Raw genomic sequence first — 21,200 nt, forward strand, 5'->3', positions numbered from 1 at the left:
TTATGTAGAAGTCTGTATTTCCTCACATTTTTAAATCAACATTATTTTTACTCTAAAAATGGTGAAGTATGGTTGTAGAAGAGTTTATTTTAAAAAATAACTCTTTTCAACTGTGCAGATAATTTACATGCTCCTCTGTATATAGGATATATTTTACCATCTGGTCATTCCTCTCTTCCCATGCCTCTACCTACATGCAACTCTGCATAAACACCTGCCCACTCCTTTCCAGCCTCCCTCCCGTTTTCTAAAACTGTGGTCAGTGATTATTTCCTTCTGAAATCTTCTTTTGACCCCACATCCTTCCTGATTACAGTCCACTGTGCCTATTGCTATCACTGCCATGCATTTTTATTTTAATTTTAAATTTTCTGGATTTGTGTCTCTTATATGTTCCTTGTAGATCATGACATTCTTCAGGGTTCCAGTGTTTACCACATTGGCTGATATATAGTAGATAACAATCACTATTTATTAAAGGAATTTCTTGTGTTTCATACCTGGGTTTTGAAAAAAACACACACACAGTGGCTTTTGGCTAGTGCCTGAGGATGTATGAATTGAAGAAACATGTGACATATGTCATCTTGGCAACTTTCTTCACACTCAGTTAAAACTGCAACTATTGAAAGCAACAAAAATTAGGTGAAATTTTTTAATGAACCTAACTCCCACTGACTAATTTGTCTAGTTTTCACATCAAATTTATTTTTTTTTGCATAACATTTGGAACAGCAACCAAATACCATTTTTATGTTTAGTTCTAAGTTATGCAGTTTAGGGAAAACATGTTGAAACAGAACATTTTTGCAGCAGAACAATATGTGAATCTGCCATAAAATATATTTAAGATTTGTTTTCAAGAAGTACACACTTTATTTTAATGTAACATAAATATAAGAACACACTCTTTTAGACCTTATTCATAGCCTACTAAGTTGCCCACTTTCCTTTCCCCCTATTTCTTTATATTTGGATCATGACATGATTGTACTGGCTTAATGCTAAAAAGTAATTGTGCTCTCATAAATCAGAGTGTCATATAAGAATTATGCTTTATTTTCTGTGCTATGGCTGAGCATTACTCAGAATATATATAATTACTTTTTTGAAAAAAATGTTTAAAAATATATACATCTAATTTTAAAAGAAGTATTTTGCAGTACTTACCAAAATGTATTCTTTTTAAGTTATGCAATTAAGTATTTTAAAGTTTCTGACCTAAGGAAGTATTATTACACTTGATTCATTGTTTTAAGGATTAATTTTAAATATAACACTTTACTCTTTTATCATACCTCATGTTTTTATCATGAATATTCAGGAAATTATATTCTGTAGTAAAAAAAAAAATTCAAAAAATATAAACAAAATTTAAAATAGAAGATTTTGCAATAAGTCAGCCATTTGTTAAATGCCTACTATATGCCAATAGTATAAAATCTTCTATTAAATACTTTCAGAAAATTAAACAAAAGTAGATCTAAATAGCTGCTCACATAAAAGAGAAACTAATATAAGGCATTGTATGAGTAATTGCTAACTGACTGTGTGGGCAATAGTTTCTACAGTAGTTAAAATAAATACATGTTTATTCAGGTTTGGATAGCCTGAGAAGTGTTTTTAGAAAAAATACAACTGACCATTAAAAAACACAAGTTTGGGCTTTGTGGGTCCACTTATATGTGGATTTTCTTCTGCTTCTACCATCCCTGAGACAGCAAGAACAACCCCTATTCTTCTTCCTCCTCCTCGTCATACTTAAAGAGGATGATCCACTTCCACTTAATACACAATAAATATGTTTTATTTTCCTTGTGATTTTCTTAATAACATTTTCTCTAGATTGCTTTGTTGTAAGACTATGTTGTATAATACATATACAGAATGATTATATGTTAATTGAATATATTATCAGACAGACTTCTAGTTAATGGCAAGATATTAGTTAATTTTTAGAGTAGTCAAAAATTACATATGGTTTTTCAATTATGTAGGGTGTTGGTGCCCTTAACCCATTGATTTTTCAATGGTCTTTGTACCTGATCAATGAATAAAGAAGTGAAAGGGGGCCTTCAAAATGGCTGATGGAAAGCATCTGGTACTCACCTCCCTCACAAAATAAGGAGTAGATAATCATACTTTGAATAGACCACCTAAGAAAAAACACTGGAATTCAACAGAGATATGATGGAAAATACCTAAGGCAAGAAAGGAGACCACAGTGAGGCAGCCTGCTTGGCTACAATTGGCAAGGAGTCTGAAGAGGCTCCTTAGTTCAGAGAAAGAATAAGCAACTGATCTCCAGTGGTCCATATTTCCAGTGCAGATTCCTGAAATCTTAGCCATGGTAGAGTCCAACCCATATGGGCACTGAAACTGTCATAGGAAGCTGCATGGGGATGGCAAGAACATTGTTCTGGGAAGAGAGCTAAGAATGTGTGCCATACCCACACTGAGGCCTAAGCAGCCACAGCAGAGTGCTATTTTGAGAGCCCAGTCCCCACCAGTTTGCATCCTTCCCTAGAGCCCAACTTCTGCCTCTCCAGAGTCCTAAAACTCCACTGACCTCCTCCATCTGGAGCCAGGCACCACTGGTGGCTACAGTTGCTAGGACCAAAGCGTGAGGCACTGACAGTGACCCAGCCACCTTTAGTAGCAAGATTGCCCCATGCTTAAAAGCACCCTGATGAAAGGCTGCTCAGCTTATAGCTGTCACCTAGGGTTGAAGCTTGCATTCCTTAGCTATCTGCTCATGTATACTACCACTGAAAGCAACCTCTGCTTCCCCACCTCAACCCTATAGCAGTGCTGCAAGTGCAGTTTTTGCCACCTTCATCCAAACATTCTGTTGGAGGTTTGGAGATCACTCCACCCCTGTATACCACAGCCAGTGACTGCAAACACTACCAGGGGGGCTGAGGGAAGCCCCATGTGACCTAACTCTACCCTCCTGAGTACACAAGCACACCCTCCAAGGGCCTATGTATCATTCTGCCCCAACTACCACTGTTAGCAGCTGAGCATTATTTCCAGGGGCTTGAAAACGAGTCCACCCAACCTGTGCTACCACCACAGCTACTACCCATATGTATGCACCAACTGCAAGCCTAGAGACTGGCCGTTCCAGCCTGTCAAAGCCACCACCAACACAAGTACAGATGGTTTGTGAGTCAGAGGATTGACCCTCCACTGCTATTACCACCAAACCCACTGCCTTGGAACCAGAGGACCCACTCACCCACCCAGTTCATCACCATCACTGCCAGTACCCAAGCAAGCCATGCAGGATCAAGAGAATTGCATAGACCTGCTTACATAGACCTGCTGACACCAGTGCTAGTGTATGCAGCCCTGAAAACTAGGGAAAGGCATAATTGACTTGCACTGCCACCAGTGGGGGCCAAAGACTGGCCCACCTGATGGCCCTGTCCCCAACAAAACTTCACCACCACCTGCATGTATGTGTGTTGAATTATATGTGACTAAGCCCTCACATATAAAAATAAAGTTGAATGTAAATTGATTAAATTTTGTACTTCAATGATATAGACTGGCTTAATAGTTAGGAAAAAAAAAAAAAAACAGTGGAGGAGCGGCATGCTGGCTCATGCCTGTAATCCCTGCACTTTGGGAGACTGAGTCGGGCAGATCACTTGAGGTCAGGAGTTGAAAATCTGCCTGGCCAACATAGTGAAATCCCATCTCAATGAAAAATACAAAAATTAGCCAGATATGATGGCATGTGCCTGTAGTCCCAGCTACTCGGGAGGCAGAGGTGGGAGAATAACTTGAACCTGGGAGGTGGAGTTTGCAGCGAGCAGAGATCGTGCCACTGCACTCCAAACTGGGCAACACAGCAAGAATCTATCTCAAACAAACAAAAATAAATAAATAAATTTTAAAAATTACAAAGTCTCATCCGTATGCTGCCTACAAGGAACACATCTCACCTGTAAAGAAACATATAGACTGAATGTAAAGGGATGGAAAAAGCTATTCCATGCAATGGAAACAAAAAATGAGGAGTAGCAGCTATAGTTTTATCAAATAAAGTTGAATTTTAATCAAAAACAGCAAAGAGAGACAAAGAAGGTTATTATACAATTATGAAGGAATAAATTCAGCAAAAGAATGTAACAACTATAAACATATGTGCACCAGACACTAGAGCACCCAGATATATAAAACAAATATTATTAGATCAAGATGGACAAATAGACTGCAATAATATAATATCTTGGGGACTTCAGTACCCCATTGTCAGCATTGGACAGATCATCTTGACAAAAACATCAAAAAATAAACATTGCCTTTAAATTGCACTTTAAACCCAGGAAGCATAAAATACTTTTGCCTAATATTTCATCCAACAGGAATAGAACACACATTCTTCTGATCAGCACATAAAACATTCTCAAGAATAGACCATATCGTAGGATATAAAACAAGTCTCAACAATTTTTTTAATAATCAGAATATATCAAGTGTCTTCTTAGAACACAGTGGAATAAAAAATAACAAGAACTTTGAAAACTATATTAATATTTGGAAATTAAAGAGCATGCTTCTGAATGACTATTGGGTAAAGAATATTATTAAGAGGGGAATCAAAACATATATTGAAACAAATGAAAATTGAACCACAGCATACCAAAAACTATGGTATTCAGGAAAAAAACAATGCTAAGAGGAAAGTTTTTAGCAATAAACACCTACATTAAAACGTAGAAAGATTTCAAATAAACAGTCTAATGATACACCTCAAGAAATTTAGGAAAGCAAGAACACATCAAACCAAAATTAGTAAAAGGAAAGAAATAATAAAAAATGAAAGTGGAACTAAACAAAATACAGGCTGAAAATAGTAATACAAAGGATCAATAAAACAAAAAGTTGTTTTTTGAAAAAAGATAAAATTCATAAACTGCTCACAAGACTAATGAAGAAAGAAAGAAGACCCAAATAAATCAGATAAATGGAGACATTACAACTGATCGTGCAGAAATACAAGAGATCATCAGAGATGATTATTAATAACCCTACACTAATTTGAAAGCCTAGAAAAAATGAACAAGTTCCTGGAAAAATATAATCTAGCAATATTGAATTAGGAAGAAATAGAAATCCTGAACATATCAATAATGAGTAATAAGATTGCATCAACAATAAAAAGTCTCCCAACAAAGAAAAGTTCGAGACTGGATTGCTTCATTGACAAATTTACCAAATTTACAAAGAAGATCTAACATCAGTTCTCCTGACATTATTTTAAATATTTGAGGAAGAGGGAATTTCACCCAATTTATTTTATGAGGCCAGCATCACCCTCATACCAATACCAGACAAGAGTCTAACAACAATAACAACAAAAACAACAACAAAAAATACAGCTTGATATCCTTGATTAACAAAGATAAAAAAAAATCAACAGAATACTATCAAATTGAAACAAACAGTAGATAAAAAATTATAATGTGCCATAATCAAATGGAATTTATCCCAGAGATGCAAAGATTGCTCAACATATACTAATCAATAAATGTGATATATAACATAAAGAGGGTGAAGGACAAAATCTTATCATCATCTTAATAGACACAGAGAAATAGGGAAAATTTAACATCCTTTAAGATAAAAACTCAACAAATTAGGAATAGGATGAACATACCTCAACATAATAAAGGCCATATGTGAAAAACCCATAGCTAACATAATACTGAAAGGTAAAAAGTGGAAAGCCATTCCTCTAAGAACTGGAAAAAAATAAAGATGCTCACTTTCCCAACTGCAGTTCATCATAGTACTCAAAGGCCTGGCCAGAATCATCAGGTGGATTGAAAAAAATAAAAGGCATTCGAATTGGAAAAGAAAAAGTTAAATTTTTCCTCTTGGCAGATGATATAATCTTATATCTAGGAAAATCTAAACACTTAACCTAAAATTTCTTAGATTTGATATATAAATTAAATAAAGTTACAGGATACAATACTAATCATACAAAAAGTGGTGTTCATACATACCAGTAATGAATTAGCTAAGAAAGAAAAATCAAGAAGGCAATCCCATTTACAACAGCTACAATAAAATACCTAGAAATAAAGTAATCCAAAGAGCTGAAAGACTTCTACAAGGAAAATTACAAAACTCTTACAAAAGCAATTGAAGAGGACACAAACAAATGGAAAGGTGTTCCATGCTGGTGGATTTGAAGAATTACCATCATTAAAGTGACCACACCAAAACAATCTACAAATTAATTGCAATCTCTATCAAAATGCCAATGACAATTTTACAAAAATAGAAAAAAAAAATTTATTTAGAACCCATAAAGAGGCTAAATATTGAAAACAATCCTAAGTGAAAAAAACAAAACTGGAGTCACCATGCCACATGACTTCAAAAGATATTACAAGGCTATAGCAACCAAAACAGCATAATGTTGATACCAAAACAGACATACAGACAAAACAGAAATAGACTGTCCAAAAATAAATTCGTGTATTTGCAGCCAGCTGATTTTTGACAAAGACATCAAGAACCTACACTAGGGAAAATACACCCTCTTCAATAAATGGTGTGGGCAAGATCGGATATCCACATGCAGAAGAATGAAAAGGACCCTTATCTCTCACTACGTAGAAAAATCAGCCCAAGATGGAGTAAAGATACAGAGTTAAGGCCCACAATTATAAAACTACTAGAAGAAAACTTTGGGGAAACACTTCAGGACATTGATCTAGGCAAAGATTTTATGGCTGAGACCTAAAAAAACACAAGCAACAAAAACAGAAAAGCTTCTGCACAGCTAAGGAAACAATCAACAGAGTAAAGAAACAATCTGTAGAACTGGAAGAAAATATATGCAGAGTATTCATTCATCAAGGGACTATCCAGATTATACAAGGATCTCAACACATTGCTAAAATGGGCACTAGATATTTCTCAAAAGAAGACATACAGAGAGCCTACATATATATGATAAAATGTTCAATATCACTGATCATCATGGAAGTGTAAATCAAAATCATGAGATATCATCTTACCCCAGTTAGAATGGCTATTATCAAAATGACAAAAAAATATATAAATGCTGGAGAGGATGTGGAGAAAAGAGAACTCTTATACACTGTTGGTGGGAATGTCAATCAGTACAGTCAGTGTGGAAAACAATATGAGGATTCCTCAAAAATGTAAAAATAGAACTGCTATATGTTCCAGCAATCCTATTAACAGGTATCTATTCAAAAGAGAAGAAATCAGTATATCAAAAAGATACCTGCACCCCCCCCTCCATGTTCATTGCAGTACTTTTCACAATAGCAAAGATATGGAATCAACTTAAGTGTCCATCAACCCAACAAATGGATAAAGAAGATATGGTATTGGCACACAATGAAAAACTATTCAGCCATAAAAATGAATGAATAACACCAGTTGCAGCAACATGGGGTAAACTGGAGGTCATTAAGTTACATGAAATAAATCAGGCACAGAAACAATTATCACATGTTCTCACTATATGTAGGGGTCAAAAAAGGTAATCTCATGAAGGAAGAGACTAGTATTCTAGATATCAGATTGTGGGAAGGATGAAGAGAGTAGGTTAATGGGTCTAAACATACATTTAAACAGAAAGAATAATTTCCAGTGATTGAGAGTAAACTTTAGTTACTAAACAACAATGTATTGTATATTTCAAAATAACTAGAGAGTATTTGAAATATTTTTAACACATTGAGATGATAAATATTCCAGGAAATAAACACCATGATGTGATCATTACATGTTCTATGCATGTAACAAAAAATCACATGTCCCCCGTAAATATATACAAATGCTATGTATCAATAATAAAATAGAAATATATATACCTACTATGTGCCTTTAATTATTAAAAGTAAATATTTTAAAAGGGATAAGGGAAATATATTGCAGACTAATGTAGTGGTGTGAGAGGGAGCGGAAGTACAGAGGCAAGGAAAAGTGACGGTTAAACTACTTCATGGCCTAAGTTATTGCTTTTTAGTCTGTAAACTTTATATCATAACCTCAATCTCCAACACTAAATTTGGACCCTACTTCCTCCCTTAGCTTAGTGAAACATCTTTTTTAACTGTCCACTTTCTCTGTCTTCTGTGATGATCATTATTCTGTCTTTTAAATCAATAGAATTAGGTTACTCTTGTTTAAAATAACTAGCTAGCTAGCTGGATACTCAACCTTGGAAATAAGGTCAAATGGAGAGAGAAGACATGGTATTTTAATATCATACTGGAGCACTGTTTAAGAGGCTTGTGTAAAGACTAATGAATTACATAGGATAAGGTACCTATGTTGACTTCACTATTTATTGTTTGATGATAGCCCAGACATTGTAAATATAGATTAGTTATAGATTTTGTCTAGGGGAGACAACAACCCCAAACATGATAGTTTTACTACCTGTAAGCAATTATAATTTTGTGTGTAAACACAAAAATATTATTTAAATGTATTTCCCCAAAAATGCATATAAACTGTTCCTGTCAATGCTTAAAACCAGGTATCCAGATTTATCTTCTTACAAGTTCTGTTATTAATAAATTAATATCAATTTATAAGCATTCTGTTTTGAACTTTTTGAAAACTTAATTTTATACTCTTCAATATTAAAATCTCCTTTTGTTGTGTCGTTTATAACCTGTCCCCAACTGTGCTCTTGTTGTATTTTATTAAAATTTGCAATGCTCATAAATGGAGATACTAAATTTCAACCACGTTGAGGCACAAATAGGGTGTTCTCAGCCCTTGGAGAGCTTCTTGAAACTGCACCCGTTCCCTCTACTGATTCCAGTGCAGCAGAGCCCTGGCTGTGCAGGTGAAAGCCTGACATAAAGGTTTTCCTTCCTAAACTGCCACAAACCCCTGTCCAGAATCTTTCCCGACACTGTCTCTGGCTTCCCTACATCCAAACGCCTATTATTTAGATATATCCGTTTTTCTCCCACTTCAGGTCTGGTTTACACATATTGTTTTCTCTATCTCAAATGTCCTCTTCTCAGAATCTCTTCCTTGAGTACTTATATTTATTTTTTAAGATGGAGTTCAAATGTCACTCTTATATACTGTAAAGCCTTTTTTGTTTGTTTGTTTTTTCTCTAGCCCTACTACTGCTTTGGAATCACTTTGCTATAAAACAACAACACACATTTAATGGGGTCCTCTATGGGGTAGGTGTCATGGGAGGCTCTGGGAATACAAAGTCAAATAAAATATAATCCCTGACCTTGAGGGTCTTCCAGGATGGTGAAAAAAATTACTGGCTGGTAGAAGTGTTTATACCTCTCTGACAGTACTCAGACAGTTTTATTAAAAGTTTACGTTTACTTGGCTTCCCACTGGTGATGGTGAAATGCTTCCTGGTGAGGATTCGGCATAGTGTTCTTAATATATTTAGAGGCTTACAGCAAAGTTTCTGAGGCCAGATCACCTCATTTCAACTCCTGGCTCTCTCACCAGCTAACACTATGATGCTGGAGAAGTTATGTATCCTTACTAGGTCTCAGATTGCTTACTGATACATAATAGCCATTATTTTTTGTCTTATTATAGTTGGTAAAACATAATTATTTTGAATTGTTGAGTTCAGATTGCAAATGACATTTAATGTTAGATTATATAGTTGGAAATTTACTCTAATAGTAAACGGAAGTCCTTACAATATATAAAATGAAATTGGTAACATCAAAGCAACATCCTATACCAATATTTACTGGCCTATTGGCATTCACTCAGCTTATTAGCTTTTTATCTGTATAATGTCTCTTTACTTGGAATGTGTTTTACATATGCTTCTCTAATGACTGAACAGAGTTGAACATGTGAATGTTCTCATTATTGAGTACTGATATGAACAGACTGATTGATCTTATAAAAAAAGTAAAAGTTTTTATATTAATACCCAACGTGTGGAAGCTACTGTTAAGCTGTTTAGGATATCGCTTTATGTTTGAAATGTTTTAAAATGATGTAAACATTTTTAGTGTTTTATGAAAAAAACAAAAACCAACACAATACAAACTAAAGGGAGCTAATGTGAAAATCATGGAGCAACCCAACAACTGATACATAACAAGATCAAGATTAACAAATAGGCCAGGCGAGGTGGCTCATGCTGGTAATCTCAGCACTTTGGGAGGCTGAGGCGGGCAGATCACAAAGTCAGAAACTCGAGACCAGCCTGGCCAACATAGCAAAACCCTGTCTCTACTAAAAAAAACAAACAAATTAAGTGGGTGTGGTGACACGTGCCTGTAGTCCCAGCTACTGGGGGAGGCTGAGGCAGGAGAATCCCTTGAACCCAGGAGGCAGAGTTTGCAGTAAACCAAGATCATGCCACTGCACTCCAGCCTGGGTAAAGAGAGAGACTATCTCAAAAAAAAAAAAAAAAAAAAAAAAAAAAAAAAAAAAAAAAAAGAAAAAAAAAAAAGAGAAAGAAACAAAGAAATAAAAAAGATTAACAAATAGGAGCTGAAGAACTTGGATGTAAGGAATTTTCCAAATGACTTGTATTCAAATGGAAGAAAACTGGCATTGCCAATGCAAAATAAACAGCAAATATAAATTTTTGTGCAGTTTTAGGTCAAGTAAGATAGGATGTCATTTTATATATATATATATATGTGTGTGTGTGTGTGTGTGTGTGTGTGTGTGTGTGTGTGGTGTTTCCTTCCAAAAATTAGGACATAAATGCTAAAGACAATAGTTTAACTCATTAAATGGTGACTTTACAAAAGTTTTAAAGATTTTCAACATTGACAAAAATTATTACATACATTTGGAGAACACTTCTGAAAAATAACTACTAGCTACATTTTCTTTGAGATAGTATGAGAAATTGAAAGCTGAGTAACATAAAAAGATGCACAGTGAATATTATTTTTTATTTGCATTAACTAACTCAACTCATATAACATAACTATATATTAAGCAATCTAATTTATAATAAAATTGTTAAACTTCCCTAAGGTTTTGTCATATGCTAGTAAGTATTCTAAGAAGTTCATATATGCTAAGAAAAGAATATTTTAAATATTAAATTCTTACCCTAATAATTTGGTAAGAATTAAATATTAAATCCCTATCATAAGAATTTGGTAAGAATTAAACATTATTACCATAATAATTTGTCAAGAATTAAATATTAAGTCTTTACCATAAGAATTTGTTAAAAATTAAATATTAAATTCTTACTATAGTCTAAATGGGGAGGTTCTGTTTTATCATTGGTTTCATTGTACAGGTGAGGAAATAGATGCACAGATAGTTGAAAAAAAGTTTCTCAAGGTCTTAACCAATATTTAATATTTGCACACAGTTTGCCTAATTCCAGAGGTTTCACCTATTTAATATCTAAGCGATTGTTGTGGACAACATGTATTGCTATGTATGCTCATAAAGACCTATAGGCAGCTCAAATATTATAGGCACAGGGTCATAAATCCAAGAGATGGTCTAATCTCAAATGGTTAACTTGGTACTTAAACCACACATGGAAAAACTAGTATGGACATGGATGTGATAAACAGCAGTGCTGAGAACCAAGAAACACAACCATTTTTTTTTGTGATAACATTATATAAAATTGCAAAAAGTAAAGAAAATAGACATGATCTGCTGTACATGAAAGATAGGCTATTGTGCATAAATGATTTTCTGAGTTAATTAGGTTGAACCTAATGCTACCATAGCACAAATATATACTCATGCATTGCAGAAGAATAATTGCTAGAAAATGTTGCTAGGCATTACATTTTCTTTATTTATTTGCTTAAGAGAGAGTTTATGAACACAATGAAGAATATTCTTTGGTGTTGCTTTTAAATTGCAGAGTTGAGCATGAATACCAGTGGCTAATATGCTGTCACTCTTATAGCAGGTGATGTAAATAGAAATTCTATGTTCTAATAATATTTAAATGATCAATAATTTATAAAAAAGAATCATTTACACACTTTGTATTTGTTTATCAGGCATTGATATAAATGGTATTATTCAAAATATGTTCTTTTAGGTTTAATGTCATGATTTCTCCTAAAAATAATTTTTTCAATGAATATTTCTAATTAGGATTGGCTATTTAACACTCCCCACCCCCACCACTTTGGATTTCCTCAAGTGCACTTCAAACTCAGTGGTTCAAAATTCACACCATACTTCAACTCTCTGCCCCGATAAAACATATTATTCTCCATTTTCCTTATCTCATTAAATGCCACCATCATCTACCTAGTTTCTCAAGCCAGAGAGATGAAAGTTATTTCTGATGCCTTTCATTCCCTCACTCCCTATGTTAAATGCATGATGACATTTTGTTTATTATCCCAAATACATGTCTCTCAAGGCTTCTCTTTTAATCTTCTGCAAAAATCTGGGATTCCAGCTCCATGTTTTACTGTTTATTTCTTGGTATTTGGTGCCCTGCTGCATTAGCATCTTGTTTGTCTCCTTGCATATACTCTACCTTCCTTCCAACTGTCTCCAAATATTTTTCTGAAGTGACATTTAAAACCTGAAATATAGTAATATACTATATAGTATAATATACTATATACTATAATATACTCCTTTCACAAAAGTACATCAATGGCTATCCATTGTCCCTATTTCAAGTTTTATGATGATTATGATGATTTTTAAAATTATGATTTATCTAGCAAAATGTGAGCATTGTGAGTGTAGCAACCATGTTAATCTTGATAATCAATAGATGAGTCAGACACATAGCGGTATTCAGTAAAAGTTTATTAAATAAATAAATGAATCTAGTTAAGAAATCACAATTCCTAAAGAGTTCAGTATGAAATTATGAATATCTTAGTGGACTGCTTTATACTCTGTTTATTCTTCTGTTTTAGTTCAACTGATCTCTCTTTCAATATTGAAATTAGACTGTATTATTTCTCCTTTTTATTCCTCAAATCATCTGTGGAAAGGAACAGCTTCTGTATGTTTTTATTTTGAAAAACTTCAATGCAGGCTTATAATATACATTTAAGCTAATGGCAAGTAGAAAGAGCTAAGTCAAATAGTCAACAAACTGTCACAGAAAGCCTACAAATATTAAGAGCAAGATATGGCATAAGGAAAACATGTTGCAGATTTTAGTCAAGGATAACACAAAAACCTATGGGTGAAGAGACCAATGAAATAGGAGTTTATTCCCATATCTGCTTTAAACTTGTGTGACTTCACAGGCCTTCAGTTCTTTCATATGAGCACTGGAATGGATTTTTTAGTAAATCCATCCAATACTACAATTTTATGATTACATGTAGAAATTATTCTTTCTTGGAAAGAATGGTTTTACTATTTATTTTTCTTATTTCTATCCTGTCTCTCACCTGTCTTTTTCTAATATCCTCATAAAACACTGCCTTTGTGTCAGTCTCTAAAATCTTTACATTATGGGACTAATTATATTAAGTCATTTTTCTCCAAATAACCTAAGAATTTTATACTGTAAATCCTCACTTAACATCCTCAATAGGTTCTTGACAACTATGACTTCATGCAAAACAACTTATATAGGAACAAATTTGATCATAGGCTAATTGATATAAACAAGAGTTAAGTTCCTATGATGTAATTCTTGTCATGAAAATATCAAGCTTCTAAATAAACATAAAAATATTTATAATATGAAATATTGAAGTAAATATGAGTTTTATGAACTTTTAAGAAAAATTAATAAAAACAAGTAAGATAATTATTTGCCTTCTTGTTCCTGTTGCAGGTGGCCAGAGCCTTTCTGGGCAACTCAGGGAACAAGGTGGGAACAACCTTTGTACATGACACTATTCTATCAAGGGCACTCACACACACACACACACACACACACACACACACACACACACACACTCTCTCTCTCGCTCTCTCTCATTTTAGGACCATGTAGACAACCAATGAACATGACATACATATTTTTGAGATATGAAAGGAAGGCAGAGTACCCAGAGAAAACCCACACAGACATGGGGATAAGGGGCAAACTCTATACATACAGTGGCTCCCACCAGGAATTTGTTTGTTTTTTCTCATCAATGTTACAATGGAAGGCTGTTGAATGAAACAACATTAAGAACCTGCTCTACACTAGTATGAACACACTAGTAATGAAACTTATGATACTGAAAGTTTAAGTAAGTAACTTGCTCAAGGTCAGAAAGCTAGTAGTACATGGCCCTGGGATCCAAAGGCAAGAATCTTGGCCCCTGAATATGTTGTTTTTACTACTAGGCTATAGTGCCTGTTGAGTTTAGTCACTGAAGTATGTTTTGAAGGAAGTCAGAGGGAGGCATGTATGGTGAATGCCTGTAATCAAAGAACAAGTTCTACAAGTAAATATATAATTAAAAACATAATCTATGATAGATGTCTATATAAACTATTAGCCATAGAGACGATTCACTCTGCAAACATGACAGAGGGTGTATAAAAGAGATAACAGTGAGTAAAATATCTGATATAACTTAGATACAGCCTGGCAAGCAGGGAAAAAAGCAAAGAACCATGAATGGGTATGCAGTTTCAAGTTTTGAGGTTGAGTGAATTGTATGGAAAGAAGATAGCTGCCATTAAGCTAAACTGTGAAAGGCTTTATATATTAAGCCAGATATTTAATTATAATGCCAAAGGCAATGTGGAATGATTAAACTTTTCTAAGTTTTACATTGACATATTGGAAAATTTTTAAGATATTAATTCTTATGGTAGTGTGAAGAAAAGTAATTCTCCATGGACTAAGGGTTTCTGCTGCGCCTGGCTTCATGCCCAACATTGATTGGTGAGAAACAAATAGAGAGTCTATGGAATAAACAATAAAAGCTAGTTGTCTAAAAGTAAAGTAGAACAGAATCTTAAGAGAAAAGCATATGGAGACACATCCTTTAAATAATGGAGATACATAAAACATATATAAGAAATGCACACCCTATTGTAAAATAGAGTCTCATTTGGCAGTAGCCATTACAAGCATGCCTTCATAAGAACAGAATGTGAGTTTTATTGTTATTCAGTGGCCATTGATGTATGGTAACAACATCCCATATACAGCCTAAACTTCTCCACTTACAACAAGAATATTTTATTATGTTTGGTCATAAAACAGTGCTGAATGCATAGTAGAAACTCAATACATAGATTTTATAGACTTTGTAGACTGTTTGAGAACTTTTGATTTATATTTTTCCCTGTAGCACATACTTTTGTGTTCCTAATTTTCATTTTGATATTACTTTATTTTATGGGCTTATGACTATGATTTATCATTAAATTTTAAGTATTTTAAAAATGTTGTTTAGCAATTTTAGATGTGGTTATATGATTTTTATGCCTAGAATTTTCCCATGGAAACATATTGCAAATTAGCTTTCATTTACCAGAAGAAAAAAATAAAATTTTACATAAACCAGTTTTATCCAAACAGGAGCTGAGAGCAATAGCAGGTGGTCCATACACTGAGGAATATCTGGTAACATTCCAACTGTGAGGCAGAAAATTCTGAAATGCTACAATATAGGAATGTAATGTGAAAGATTAGGAGGGCTGATGTTAGCAGAAGAATAAAGTATCCAGAGGTAATAGAAAGGATAGGACATTGTTAAAGTACTTGGCTGTCAAATAGTACATTACATTATGGGTTTTTATCTTCCTAATATTGTTCATTGTTTAGGTGTTACTGTTTGTTAGTAAAATAGTGCACACATTTTTGAGGAGGGCTGATGTTGATGGCTCTTTTTTTGTCACTTTGATAGAGTTGAAATTAGTCATCTGCAATAGATAGTTTTGTACCATGTAAAAAATTGTGCTTTGAATTAGCTGCTGAATTCATGATTTATAGAAGTCTTAACAAGGCTGATTTTTACCACACTCTTCTTCCCTTAACTTGAATTGCATCACTAAAAAACGAAAGCTAAAAAAGATTGTATTAGTCCGTTCTCACACCACTGTGAAGAAATGCCTGTGACTGGGTAATTTATAAAGATAAGAGGTTTAATAAACTCACAGTTCCATAGGGCTGGGGAGGTCTCAGGAAACTTACAGTCATGTCAGAAGGGGAAGTGAACATGTCCTTCACATGGCAGCAAGAAACAGAAGTTCTGAGTTAAGGGGGAGACTCCCCTAATAAAACCATCATACCTAGGGATAACTCACTATCATAAGAACAGTATGAGGGTAACCAACCCCACGATTAAATAACCTCCCACTGGGTCCCTCCCATGACATGTGAAGATTATGGGAACTACAATTCAAGAAGAGATTTGGGTGGAGACACAGCCATACCATATCATTCTACCCCTGGTCCCTCCCAAATCTCATGTACTCACATTTCAAAAAACAATCATGACCTTCCCACAGTTCCCCAAAGTTTTAACTCATTCCAGCATGTACTTGAAAGTTCAAGTCAAAGTCTCATCTGAGACAAGGCAAGTTCCTTCTGCCTATAGATGTGTAAAATCAAAAGTAAGTTAGTTACATCCTGGATACAATGGTGATACAGTCATTGGTTAAATACACTCATTCCAAACAGGGGTAATTGGCCAACACAAAGGGGCTTCAGGCCCCATTCAAGTCCAAAATCCAATAGGGCAGTCATTAAACTTTAAAGTTGCAAAATGATCTCCTTTGACTCCAGGTCTCACATCTAAGTTATGCCATTCCAAGAGGTGAGCTGCTACAGCCTTGGGCAGTTCTGCCTCTGTGGCTTTGCAGGGTATGGTCCACCTTCAGCTGCTTTCACAGGCTGACGTTCAGTGTCTGTGGCTTTTCCAGGTGCACAGTGCAAGCTGTGGATGAATCTACCACTGTGGGGTCTGGAGGATGGTGGCTCTCTTCGCACTGCTCCACCAGACAGTGCTGTGTAGGGGCACCAACCCCACATTTCCTTTCTGCATTTCCTCAGGAGAGGCCCTCCATGAAGGCTCTGCCCCCATAGCAAACTTGTGCCTGGATATCCAGGCATTTCCATACATCCTCTAAAATCTAGACAGAGGTTCACAAAGCTCTTTTCTTGACTTCTGTGTACCTGCAGACCCAATACCATGTGGAAGCTGCCAAGGCTTAGGGCTCGTACCCACTGATACAACAGCCTGAGCTGTACACTGACCCCTTTTAGCCATGGCTGGAGCTGAAGCAGCTGGGAAATACGGCACCATGTCCTGAGGCTGCATGGGTTGTGGGAAGAGGGGCACAAAACCATTTTTCCCTCCTAGGGCTTCAGGCCTATGATGAGAGGGGCTGTTGTAAAGGTCTCTGACATATCCTCAAGACATTTTCCCTATTGGCTTGAATTTCTCCCCAGAAAATGAGGTTATCTTTTCTCTCACATCATCAGGCTGCAAATTTTCAAATCTTTTATGCTCTGCTTCCTCTTGAATGCTTTGGCACTTAATTTTTTTTTTTCTGCCAGATACCCTGAATCATCTCTCTCAAGTTCAAAGTTCTGCAGGGAAAAATGCTTCCAGTCTCCCTCCATAGCAAGAGTGACCTATACTCCAATTCCCAACAAATTCCTTATCTCCATCAAGACCTCAACCTTGACTTAATTGTCCATATCACCTTAAGCATTTTGGTCAAAACCATTCGACAAATCTCTAGGAAATTCTAAACTTTCCCAAATCTTCCTGTCTTCTTCTAAGTCCCCCAAACTCTTCCAGCCTCTGCCTGTTACCCAGTTCCAATGTTGTTTCCACATTTTTGGGTATGTTTACAGCAGCACCCCACTCTCTGCACTACCAGTTTTCTGTATTAGTCCATTCTCATGCTGCTATAAAGAAATACCTGAGACTTGGTTATTTATAAAGAAAAGAGGTTTAATTAACTCACAGTTCCACAGGGCTGGAGAGGCCTCAGGAAACTTACAATCATACTGGAAGGGGAAGTAAACACATTCTTCGAAACATGGCAGCAGGAAGGAGAAGTGCTAAGCAAAAAGGGAAAAACCCCCTATGAAACCATGATATCTTGTGAGAACTAATTCACTATCACAAGAACAGCAGGAGAGTTATCACCCCCATGATTAAATTACCTCCCACTGGATCCCTCCCACAACACATGGGGATTATGGGAATTACAATTCAAGATGATGTATGGGTGGGGACACAGTCAAACTTTATCAAAGATATAAAACAAAATTTCTCAAAACCTGCCAAAACATCTGAAAACTGATCAAATGTAACCTACATATCCTTGCACGATGTTGCTTGAAAAGGTTAAAAGACAAAATAATATATGTAAATGTATTAGCATTTGCTGTCAATGCACTTAGAAATGTGTGTCTGAGTTTCTTTTTAGAAAGCAAAATGGTTTCATTTCAGCATAAATATGTATTCTTTTTACCCATGTAATTATAGGCAAGGAATAAAACACCATATTGAACCATGTATGTACCTGTATCTCTATGCATGTGTATACTTAACATATTACTTCAAAGGAATAATCCACAGATATATTTATTAAATATCAGTTGAATACGATTCTGGATATATTACATGTGATGCATTAACTTTACTAAACATTTTAAGATGTTACCATACTATGTTTTCTTCTCAGTTCATGTTTAAGAATTTGAGAATTCCAAATTTTAAATAAAATTTTGGATTTTCTACATGAAGACAAAATATGAAATTGAAATAAATGGCTATGAGGCCGGGCGCGGTGGCTCAAGCCTGTAATCCCAGCACTTTGGGAGGCCGAGACGGGCGGATCACGAGGTCAGGAGATCGAGACCATCCTGGCTAATATGGTGAAACCCCGTCTCTACTAAAAAATACAAAAAACTAGCCGGGCGAGGTGGTGGGCGCCTGTAGTCCCAGCTACTCGGGAGGCTGAGGCAGGAGAATGGCGTAAACCCGGGAGGCGGAGCTTGCAGTGAGCTGAGATCCGGCCACTGCACTCCAGCCTGGGTGACAAAGCGAGACTCCGTCTCAAAAAAAAAAAAAAAAAAAAAAAAAAAAAAAAAAAAAAGAAATAAATGGCTATGGTTCGATAATCTTGAGTCCAGAGCTAAATGCTGAATATATTAAAGTAGAAATATAAAATTGGATATTGTATATAAAGTATAATAGGATAAATAATTTCAAACAAGAAATGCCCTATAATTATGTTTGAATACTATAGATTTAGTTTTAAACCATTTTTGAAAAGGCTTTAAATTGCCCACAGTAATTCTTTATAATCTATAAGTAAAAAAACAGTATTATTATTTTACAATAATAAAGGGCAGTTATTATTCTGTTTGGCCATTGTGTATTTGCCTTATTAATTGAGAGCCTACAGAAAAAATTTTAGTAATTAAAAATTAAGCTTATATTTACAAAACTATATAAATTTATTTTATGTTTATAAAATTATATAAATCTGTTTTATATTTATAAATATATAAATCTGTTATATGTTTATAAATATATAAATTTGTATATACACATCTCCTTCAGACCTATTCGAAAGAAGAATCCTGTGTATATTTGTTTTCTAGAGCTGCCATAGCAAATTACCTTAAACCTGGCGGCTTAAAAATAACAGGTATGTATTCTTTCATAGTTCTGGAGGTTAGAAGGTGCTTCCACTGAGGGCGGAGCTTCCTCTGAGGGCTCTAGGGAAGGAACTTTCCTTGCCTCTTCCAGTCTTCTGAGTCTTCTGAGGGCTCTCAGATATCCTTCTTCTGGTAGGTTTGTAACTGCTTTCTTCCTATCTCTGCCTCCTTCTTTGCATGACCTTCTTTGTGTGCTTCTGTGTCTCTGTGTCTGAATTTCCCTTTCTTACAAAGACACTAGTGATTGGATTTATGGCCCACCCTACTCCAGTATGACCTCATCTTAACTAACTACGTCTGCAAAATCTTATTTCCAAATAAGCTCACATTCTGAGATTCCAGGTGGACATGAATTTTGACAGTGGACAGAACTCTTCAACTGGGGACAGCATCTAAATGTGTACATGCGGAGTAGTCATTATTAAAACATGACTCAAAAAATCTAGTTCTACTCTCCAATCTAGTCTATTTTCTTGAGTTCCAACAAAAGAGTTGGACTCATGAAGAATTCTGGCCCTCTCATATCTTATGTGCATCTATAAACAGGAACTTTTGAAGGGACTCCAGAAAGACCTATCCAAGAAGTGTTTGAAGGATTCCTGTGAATCAGCTCTAGAATGGAAGACAAGAAGGAAAAGGAAAGGATAGGAAACAGAATTTTAAAAAATGGCTTACCAACTTTATTCCTAGGATTCTCTTTATCTTGTGTTCTTAGTAGTATATATCAGTTCTTCAGAAATAGCTGGTGCTTGCTTTGGCAGCACATATACTAAAATTGGAACAATACAAGAAGATTAGCAGGACCCCTGTGCAAAATATAGCTGGATAATTCATTTATTGGGGTAAATATAGGTAAAATTCTATCAACTATCACAGAAGAAACAGAGAAAGCCAGTGTCTAAGTGGTAGAATTTGTTGAATAGAGAAATAAAAAGGCAATTGTGAAATTCTATATATAACCTCAAAACTCTGAGTATTCAAGTGTAACACGGAGAAGCATTTTATAGGATTATATGTGAAAATACTTAGTATTGGCTAAGAGATAAATAAAGGTCAAAAATATATGCCCTAACCACCCCCTCCCAACTATGTTTTGGTTTTTTTTTTTTTTTTTTTGAGACGGAGTCTCGCTCTGTTGCCCAGGCTGGAGTGCAGTGGCCGGATCTCAGCTCACTGCAAGCTCCGCCTCCCGGGTTCACGCCATTCTCCTGCCTCAGCCTCCCGAGTAGCTGGGACTACAGGGGCCCACCACCTCGCCCGGCTAGTTTTTTGTATTTTTTTAGTAGAGACGGGGTTTCACCGTGTTAGCCAGGATGGTCTCGATCTCCCGACCTCGTGATCCGCCCGTCTCGGCCTCCCAAAGTGCTGGGATTACAGGCTTGAGCCACCGCGCCCGGCCTGTTTTGGTTATTTTTAATAAAAGAGTTTTCTGCATGATTTTGTTCACTAATCAGAATATGCATCAAAACTGGGCAGCAAAAACTGAACTGTGGGTGTTGAGGATGCAAATTTTTGTACAAAATATATATTATAATGGAAATTAGCAAAATGAGTTCTACATAATTTAGAGCTCCTGGCATCAAGCAAATTAACAATTACTTGAAGGAAGTAAGGATGACTAGCG

General features: G+C 35.4%; 1 protein-coding gene and 1 pseudogene across 3 annotated transcripts in view; both read left to right on the forward strand.

Moving 5' to 3' along the window:
- PCDH15 (protocadherin related 15) overlaps nt 1-21,200 on the forward strand; it is a 1,784,920-nt gene that overhangs the window by 1,147,761 nt on the left and 615,959 nt on the right. The gene's annotated exons all lie outside the window — the stretch shown is intronic.
- LOC126963456 (uncharacterized) lies at nt 20,322-20,414 on the forward strand (annotated as a pseudogene).

This window comes from Macaca thibetana, chromosome 9 (assembly GCF_024542745.1).
Source record: "Macaca thibetana thibetana isolate TM-01 chromosome 9, ASM2454274v1, whole genome shotgun sequence".
Lineage (NCBI taxonomy): Eukaryota > Metazoa > Chordata > Mammalia > Primates > Cercopithecidae > Macaca > Macaca thibetana.